This window comes from Rhincodon typus, unplaced genomic scaffold, assembly GCF_021869965.1.
Source record: "Rhincodon typus isolate 14 unplaced genomic scaffold, sRhiTyp1.1 hic_rhity00004143, whole genome shotgun sequence".
NCBI classification, from domain to species: domain Eukaryota; kingdom Metazoa; phylum Chordata; class Chondrichthyes; order Orectolobiformes; family Rhincodontidae; genus Rhincodon; species Rhincodon typus.
This window is the reverse complement of record NW_025969781.1, coordinates 5,126-13,444: the sequence shown is the minus strand read 5'-3', so window position 1 is coordinate 13,444 and position 8,319 is coordinate 5,126. Positions and strand designations below refer to the sequence as shown.

General features: G+C 42.8%; 1 long non-coding RNA gene across 1 annotated transcript; it reads right to left on the bottom strand.

The window, feature by feature from the left end:
- Positions 1–1,970: 1,970 nt before the first annotated feature.
- LOC125481892 lies at positions 1,971–7,942 on the bottom strand. Its single transcript, XR_007261492.1, has 3 exons — positions 7,785–7,942; positions 6,921–6,991; positions 1,971–2,338 (listed from the first exon to the last, which is right to left on the bottom strand). It is a non-coding gene; the product is annotated as an uncharacterized LOC125481892 (long non-coding RNA).
- Between the last annotated feature and the right edge of the window lie 377 nt (positions 7,943–8,319).

The window sequence follows — 8,319 nt, the reverse complement described above, 5'->3', positions numbered from 1 at the left end:
GGGGGGGGGGGGGGGGGGAAGAGAGAGAGAGGGAGAGGGAGAGGGAGAGGGAGAGGGAGAGACACACGGGAGGCAGGGTGGTAGAGAGAGAGACTGGGGGGTGAGAGATAGAGACAGAGAGGCGGGGGGTAGGGAGAGAAATGGGGGGAGGAGAGAGAGAGTGCATGCGCGCATGAGTAGGGGACAAGAGAGTGTGTGTGCAGGTGTGTGTGCATGTGTGTAGGAGAAGAAAGTATGTGTGTGTCTCTGTGTGGAGGGAGAGAAAGTGTGTGTTTGTTGAGAGAGACAGACAGACAGACGGAGTGAGTGAGTGCGTGCATGCTTGACTGTGTGGTGGGGGTTCAGAGAGAGAGAGTGAGAGTGTGTGTGTATAAAGAGAGGGGGAGGGAGAGAGAGGGGGGGAGAGGGAGGGAAAAAGAGAGGGGGGACAGAGAGGCAGATGGGGGGGAGACTGGGGGAGAGAGACAGAGATAGAGAGAGAGAGGGAGACACAGTGGGAAAAGACAGGGAGACAGACAGAGATGGGGAGAGAGAGATGGGGGTTGAGAGAGAGAGAGACAGGGAGAGACAGAGATAGAGAGAGAGAGATGGGAGGGGAGAGAGAGAGACAGAGAAGGAGACGGGAGGGGAGAGAGAGACAGAGAAGGAGACGGGAAGGAAGAGAGAGAGAGAGAGAGAGACGAGAGAGAGAGTGTGAGTGTGAGTGTGTGTGTGCGTGTATTGAGAGGGTATTTTCCCATCATGCTTGCACATCTACAAAATCTGGCTTCAAAATCAGAATCTAATACAGTGCTTCCAGACCTTTTTCCACTACGAATCCAATTTCAGAATTACTGAAAGTGACTGTCACCCCCTCAATGAGAATTGTCAGATGAGAAGGGCCCCGTCTCCTAGAACAGCTGTTGTAACTCTGAAGGGCCATGCTGCCTCAGAATCCACTTCCCACCAGGGTCCCGACCCCTGCTTTGGGAGGCACGCTCCCAGTTCATCAAGATTCGGCAATGTGGCTGAACAAAAAGACCTTAAATATTTGTTCCCTTTAAGCCCCTGAACTACACTGGTTGGGATCAGAGGTCAGATTAACTGAGCCATCTCCCACCTAAATCAAATAAAACCCTTTTCTCAACTTAATACAAGTTTCAAAAAAACCCCACAAGTAGCTTTAAAGTAAAAAAATTCTCTGATTGGCCATTCACTAACTTCTTCCTGGTTATTTACACAAGTTCCTGTAAAACCGAGGCTGCTGTAGCCCTTGGAAACCCAATGTAACGGCCCTGATATAATCCTTTGGGTTTTCCGCAGTTTGTTTGCATGTTGGTTCTAGATCTCAGGTCGGACATGAAGATCAGCTCTGTGGAAAATCCCCCACATCCTACTCATACCAATATGCAAAGCAACAAGCAAAGACTGTAAACCAGAGTAGGAAAAAGAAAGACTAAAAAAGCTTTCATTTCGTGATCAACAGTCATCCACAATCCCAACTTTACCCAGAGGCTGGGGGTAAAGTCAACAAGTAAGTAAAAATGATGATTTCTGTTTTACAGAAATAGTGAGTTCATACTTGGCTTTCTGCTTTAGGTATTGAGGCACCATTAACATTAAGCAACCCTCAGATGAACAATTTCATTTTATTTTGTTGAAATATACCGGTTGGTTTGATTGATATTGGTGAGGATGGGTTTGCATTAGATCAGTGATTTTTAACCAGCTGTAAGAAGTGACTGAAATTTTGTACAAAAAGGTAATGAAAATCAATGCAACACAAACATTCTTCCATCTTAAACAATATTCAATCCAATTAAAATCATAACTCAAAACTCTGTGCAGCAGTTGCAGTATTTTGTTCAGTGAATCTAGCTTGTCGTGTGCACTATGTTGCAAACCTCTCTAGTAACATAGTAAATGCAAGTAAATGTGACATTTATGAGCAATTAATTCAGCTGATAAGAGTGGGCAGGGGGTGGTGGGAATTTTCTGTCTCATTGAAATGTGTCATACTACTGAAAAGGTTGGGAACCATCGAATTAGATGGCACGCAGAGTCTTCAAGGGAGCAGTTCATTTAGATGAATCATTGATGGATAGTTGGTGACTGTGGGATTCGGGACGCCAACTTTACCCAGAGAATACCCAGGAAAGTAAAAATGATGATGATTTCTGTTTTACAGAAATAGTGAGTTGACATTTAACTTTGGGGTATTGTGACACCATTTCATTGTTCAACTGGGAGTTGTGTAATTTCATTTTTTTCTTGTCTAAAATATACCTTCTGGTTTATTTAAAAATATCAGCCTTACCTCATTCTTTCTGATTGGCAGGATCAGATTCGCAGTCAGCCCCTATTAAAAACAAAAGAGACAACACAGATAAGACTTTTAATCAGGTTATCAATGGCAAAACTTCAAAATAAAAATGATCAGAACACTGCTACGACATGCTAAATCATTGCCAGGGTCTGATTTCTCAACACAGTGAAGTTGAGCCTCCCTCATGTCTGGGCTCTAAAGTTCCAGAGCTTCTACAAAGGGGTTGCTCAGATTGAAGTAAACGCCAATCAATCAATTTGTCCTCTGCTGCCCACCAGCCACTGCCTCAGCAACAGCCAGGACATCAGTGGGATACAAGGTAAGAGGTGATCCTCATGGCAGAGATGAGAAGGCAACACAAGAGTTTGTTTTCTGATTGATGACACAGTTTGCACATGCCTCAATGGGGAGGCCATGGCCTAGTGGTATTATCACTGGACTCTTAATCCAGAGAACCAGATAATATTCTGTGGACCCAGGTTCAAATCCCGCCACGGCAGATGGTGGAATTCGAATTCTATAAGTATCTGGAATTAAGAGACTAATGATAACCATGAATCCATTGTCCATTGTCCATTGTCGATTGTCAGAAAAATCCACCTGGTTCACTTTAGGGAAGGAAACTGCCATCTGTACCTGGTCTGGCCTACATGTGACTCCAGACCCACAGCAATGTGGTGGACTCTTAACTGCCCTCTGGGCAATTAGGGATAGGTAATAAATGCTGCCTGGCCAGCAATGCCCTCATCCTGTGAATGAATAAAGGAAAAAAACCAGCTCCCCTGTGCTCCCTCTCAGTGTGAGATTATGAGCTGGGCTAACTGGATTGAAGGATGCACTTATTCACGTAAATGCAGCCAGGGTGAGGGAATGAGAACAAGCAGAGAGAAAGACTGACTGAAACGTCAGCAAATGTCACAGAATCACTGATGAGGAAACTTTTCAGTAATTTTTTTTTCCCCCTAGTATTTTTTGGAAGAAGCCCTTTCCCTATGAGAGTTTAAATCAGGCAATTTCCAAAGGCTGGGATATGGAACTGGAGTAATAGATAGGTTTTTGAATGTGCTGGCACCTGGGAATTTTGTGGGTACTGGGAAGGTCCGCTTTTTGCTCTTTTAATTTTATAGTCACTTGCAGTTTGAACTTCTGCTTTTATACCGTTCCAGTGAAACTTAATGGAAATTTAGGGAACAGCACCTTGTCTTTTGACTGTACACGTTACAACCTCCCGGATTCATAACTGTTTTCAACAATTTAAGATGATAACTAATATTACCATCAGACCCCATGCTTCTGCCTTTGCCACTTAGTGATTGTCTAGACCCATTTTTGTTTTCCTCACTTGCCCCACTATTCTCCCTTCTGACTTGCGCCATAAGACCACAAGACATAGGAGCAGAAACAGGCCATTCAGCCCATCAAGTCTGCTCTATCATTCAAGAAATTCTGCCTCATCTTAGATGGGCCATCGTCTGGTTGTCACTCCTATCTTCCAGTTAACCACAGACCTTCCCTTTCAATCATTCCTCCTTCCCTTTGTTTTATTTGGCCCTGTACTGGTTCGAAATCCCATTCTGCCCACGCCATCGTCCAGCTCTGACCGAAGTTCATCAGACCTGGAAAGTTGGCTCTGGCTCTCTTACTGCACAGTCGCTGCCAGACCTGCTGAGAATTTACACCATTATTCTATTTTAATTTCTGCTTTTTGACTTGCTGTTGTGTAATTGGTGGAATAATCCAAAATCAGAACACCTGGAAGTATTAGTGTTGGCAGCTTAAGATATACACAGACTAACGGGAACACAGACTTTACCACTGACTCTGACATTTTACACCTTCTGGTGAGTTGCAATCCAGCTTTTAACTCAATTCTGTTCTTGCCAGTGACTACATGTAGACCCAATAAAAAAGTAACTTGCAATGGGTTTTTGACGGGGGGTATCGTTCAAGAGGGTCGGCTCTGATATCTCAAATTTCTGAAATTAAAACAGAAAATGCTGGGAGAGTCAGCGGATTAGTAAGGATCTGCAGAGAGAGAAACATTGTCAGCATTTTGAATCTGAATGATTTCTTCTGAAGCTTGTTCTGAAGAAGAGAGTCATATTGGACTTGAAACATTAACTCTCTCTCTCTCTCTCCACACATGCTGCCAGACCTGCTGAGTTTCTCCATCACTTTCTGTTTCTATTTCTGATTTGATCTCTCTCCTGGAAAAATCCACTGTGCTGTCGATTGTATTAAAAAATGCAATTTTTGGAAAAAGACTCTTCTCCAATAAGAGCTGATAGGAGGATTTTGAAAAACTAACATGCCAACTATTTGCAGTAAAGGAGACAGAATGAGATGACAGTGTGTCATGTAACTATCAAAGAACAACATAAACAACAGGACCAAGACTTGACTCTTCAAGCCTCCTTCATTATTCAGTAAGACCAAAGCAGATCTTCAAAAACAAGTCCACTATTCTGGTCTATTCTCATCTCCAATTCCTTCAGTATCCAAAAATGACTTACTGGCTACAGATCCCTGTGGCACAGAATTCCAAAGATTCACAGTCCTCTGAGTGAAGAAATTCTTCATTTCAATCCTAAGTGTTCAACCCTTAATCCTGAGACTGTGACCCCGAGTTCTAAATTCTTCAGCTAGAGGAAGAACCTCTCACTGTCTACCCAGAAATACACTGTAAAAATTTAAAATGCTTCAATGAGATCACCTCTCGTTGTTCTAAAGAAGGGCTCATTATGCTCAACCTCCCCTCATGGGGCAATCCTTCCATTCTGGATTTTGTTAAAGATATGAATGATATCGGCCTGGCTTCTATAACTTGGAATATGACATAAGCAATGGTGCCAGGGGCTGCAGGAAAGGAGCACATTGTCAGGACCCCAGGGACAATGTTGGACAGAGGCAACTGGGGGAACAGAGAGGGTGAAGTCTGAGGAGAGGGAAAGATGGCCTTTTGAAGCTGTTTCAGTTTTGGAACATTAATTTATTCAGTATTTTACCATTTACACAATTTTTTCAGTAATTAATTCTGTAATTCAAGATGGTGCCAGGTAGTGGTGAGATTATCCACTCCATTGTACCTCGGTACAAGTGAAATTATATTAAATAAATAAATGTAGAAAGGACTGAGTTTGGCACGCTATCGGAAGGATGTGAATGCATTGGAGTTTTGTTTTTATTCATTCACAGGATGAGGGCATCGCTGGCTAGGCCAGCATTTATTGTCCATCCCTAATTGCCCAGAGGGCAGTTGAGAGTCAACCACATTGCTGTGGGTCTGGAGTCACACATGGGCCAGACCAGGTAAGGATGGCAGTTTCCTTCCTTAAAGGACATTAGTGAACCAGATGGGATTTTCCAACAATCGATAATAGATTCATGGTCATCATTAGATTCTTAATTAGAGATTTTTATTGAATTCAAATTCCACCATCTGCTGCAGTGGGATTCGAACCTGGGTCCTCAGATCACCTGGGTCTCTGGATTAATAGTCTAAAATAATACCACTAGGCCATTGCCTCCCCCGAGTGGAGAATACGTTTAGGAGCATGGCTCCAGGAATGAGAAATTTCAGTTATGAAGATAGACTGGAGAAATTGGGACTGTTTTTCTTAGAGAGGAGAGGCTGAGGGGAAATTTGATAGAAGTTTTCAAAATCATGAAGGTTCTGGACAGATCAGATATGAATAAACTGTTCCTGCTTGTGAAAGATTCAAGGACCAGAGGGCACAGTTTGAAAGGGTTTTTCAAAAGAAGCAAATTTTCACTCAGTGAGTAGGTAAGGGCGAGACTGCACTGCCTGGAAGTAAGATGGAAGCAGGTTCAACTGAGGCACTCAAGAGAGCACTGGATAATTATTTCACTGAAAGATTGGGAAAATCCAGGAGATTGGCACTAAGTTAAAATGCTCAGACAGCCTGTAACAAGTTTGTGGAGTGCACAGATTCCTTTGTGGTATAAAATCGCCATAGTCTTACCAGATTACGCTTAGAGAGAGCGAGCGAGAGATGAATTTAACTTGGGGATCACCACGCCTCAGGCAAGGTTAGAGGTTGAGGAGGAGAGACCTGCATGGTAACTTCAGTTGGTATGGGAATTGAACCCATACTGTTGGTATCGCACTGCATCGTAAATGTACTGTACTGACCAGTCAACTGAACTAACCAACTCCCTACCTCCAGTGTACATCTTGTGGGAAGATTCAGCTAAAAAATCTAGCCACCAGAGGACACACTAACCACAAAGAATGACGACCCCATAAACAGAGAAATTTGTCAGTGAGTGACCAACACTTCAGGATTGCTCTGGTGTCTACAGGAATTGAAGATTAATTTCGAGGATAATACCACAAAAAATCCAGGTGGAAAAAAAAGTTTTTGTTTAGATTTTCAGGTTTTTTTTATCAGTTAGAAAAATTCAGAGAGATGGGGGAAGAAGGGCTGTTGATGTACACATTCACAATAATGAAATCACTAGTATTGGTATCCCTACTGTTGGCTGGTGTTGCTGAGGAAGGAACATGGGCCTGAACACTAGGAGCTCTCTCTAATCTATTGCTGAAGTTTAAAGACAGCTCCGCTTACATGACATTTTGATGAGAATCATTTACCTTTTTTAAAACACTGTCTGATTCCGTCCTGCGAAGGTCCTGTCCATCTTCTACTTCATCCTTCTCTCCGCCTGTAGGTAAAGATGCTGTAGTTTATCGCTCAGTAACTGATCGCAAAGAAATTCACGTAACAAATTATGTGTCTGTTTGCTCTGGGTCATGGGAGTTGTGGATGTTGAGCAAAAGTCAAAGGAATTACATTGCAAAGAACTTAGAACATAGAAACCAAATACTTGGCTCAACTGTGGCTTGGAGGCAGGGACACCGTCACTGTGCCAACGGGAGCCTTTTACTCTTGTTAAATGTATTGGAACCAAGAGTTTTATTGTATTCGGGCAATGGACTCTCACCGGGAAATTCACCTCTGCTCTGTCTGTAGGTGCAGCCTGAAACTGCGGTGATTGGGTTTGGAGATGCGTGCTTGTACTGTGCATTTCTGTAAATAAAAGTTTATTGAAGTGTGAAAAGATTAGGGTCCAGTTCTAACCACCACCAAGTTATGTAGAAAAAAAAGCACTCTTTCCACACTCCATCCCTGTAGTGGTCATTCTTCATATGAAAGGCTAAGCAATGAGCATTGAAAGGAAGTTCTAAAGAGATCAGAATCAAGCCTGATCTAATTCTCATCTGTTATTTATACCATATCCTAAGAGATGGTATTTGATAATGACTAACAACTGCTACTTTCTCTCATCCGTAAACAGGGGGACCACTATAGCAATATCAGTGTTGATCCACTTGAGATCAGCTCAGTTGGAACATTGCAATGATCTGAGAGCAAGATTTCTGTTTAACTCAATCTTCCCTCAATGGTAGACACAAAACTCTCTTTTAAAAACAGCTGCTGATATAATACTAACTTACTTTTCGTGGCACTCATCTGATGGCTGTCAAAGCCTCCAAATGTCTCGGCCCTTCTGGGTAAGGATACGTGCCCTGTGATTCCCTCCTGGTCTGCATTGCCTGACGTCTGCTGCCCAATAGCACCTCCAAAGCTCTGAGACAGCACATTCTGCAGGGTCTCAACTGGATGAAGAGAAGTCAGTCAATAATTGAAGTAATTCAGAGCAAACCAAGAAAAACAGAACACAAGAACTGGTTAGTGCCATCAATCAGGCACATCGACTGCATGTTAGAGACCGAGAAAACCCACAGTTAGCCTAATTCGATGCTGTGCAAGAATTTCTTGGGCATAAGCACATACACAATTCTGACCTTCAAATTCCTCCCACTTTTGTGGGAGAAACAAAGACTTGCATTTATATAGCAGTTTTCACAGCTGCCAAATCTCTCAGAGCACTTTACAGCCAATGAAAGACTTCTAAATTATAACTACTGTTGCAGGAAACCTGGCCATCAACTTGCACACAGCCAGCTCTCAAAACCTATATTGTAATTA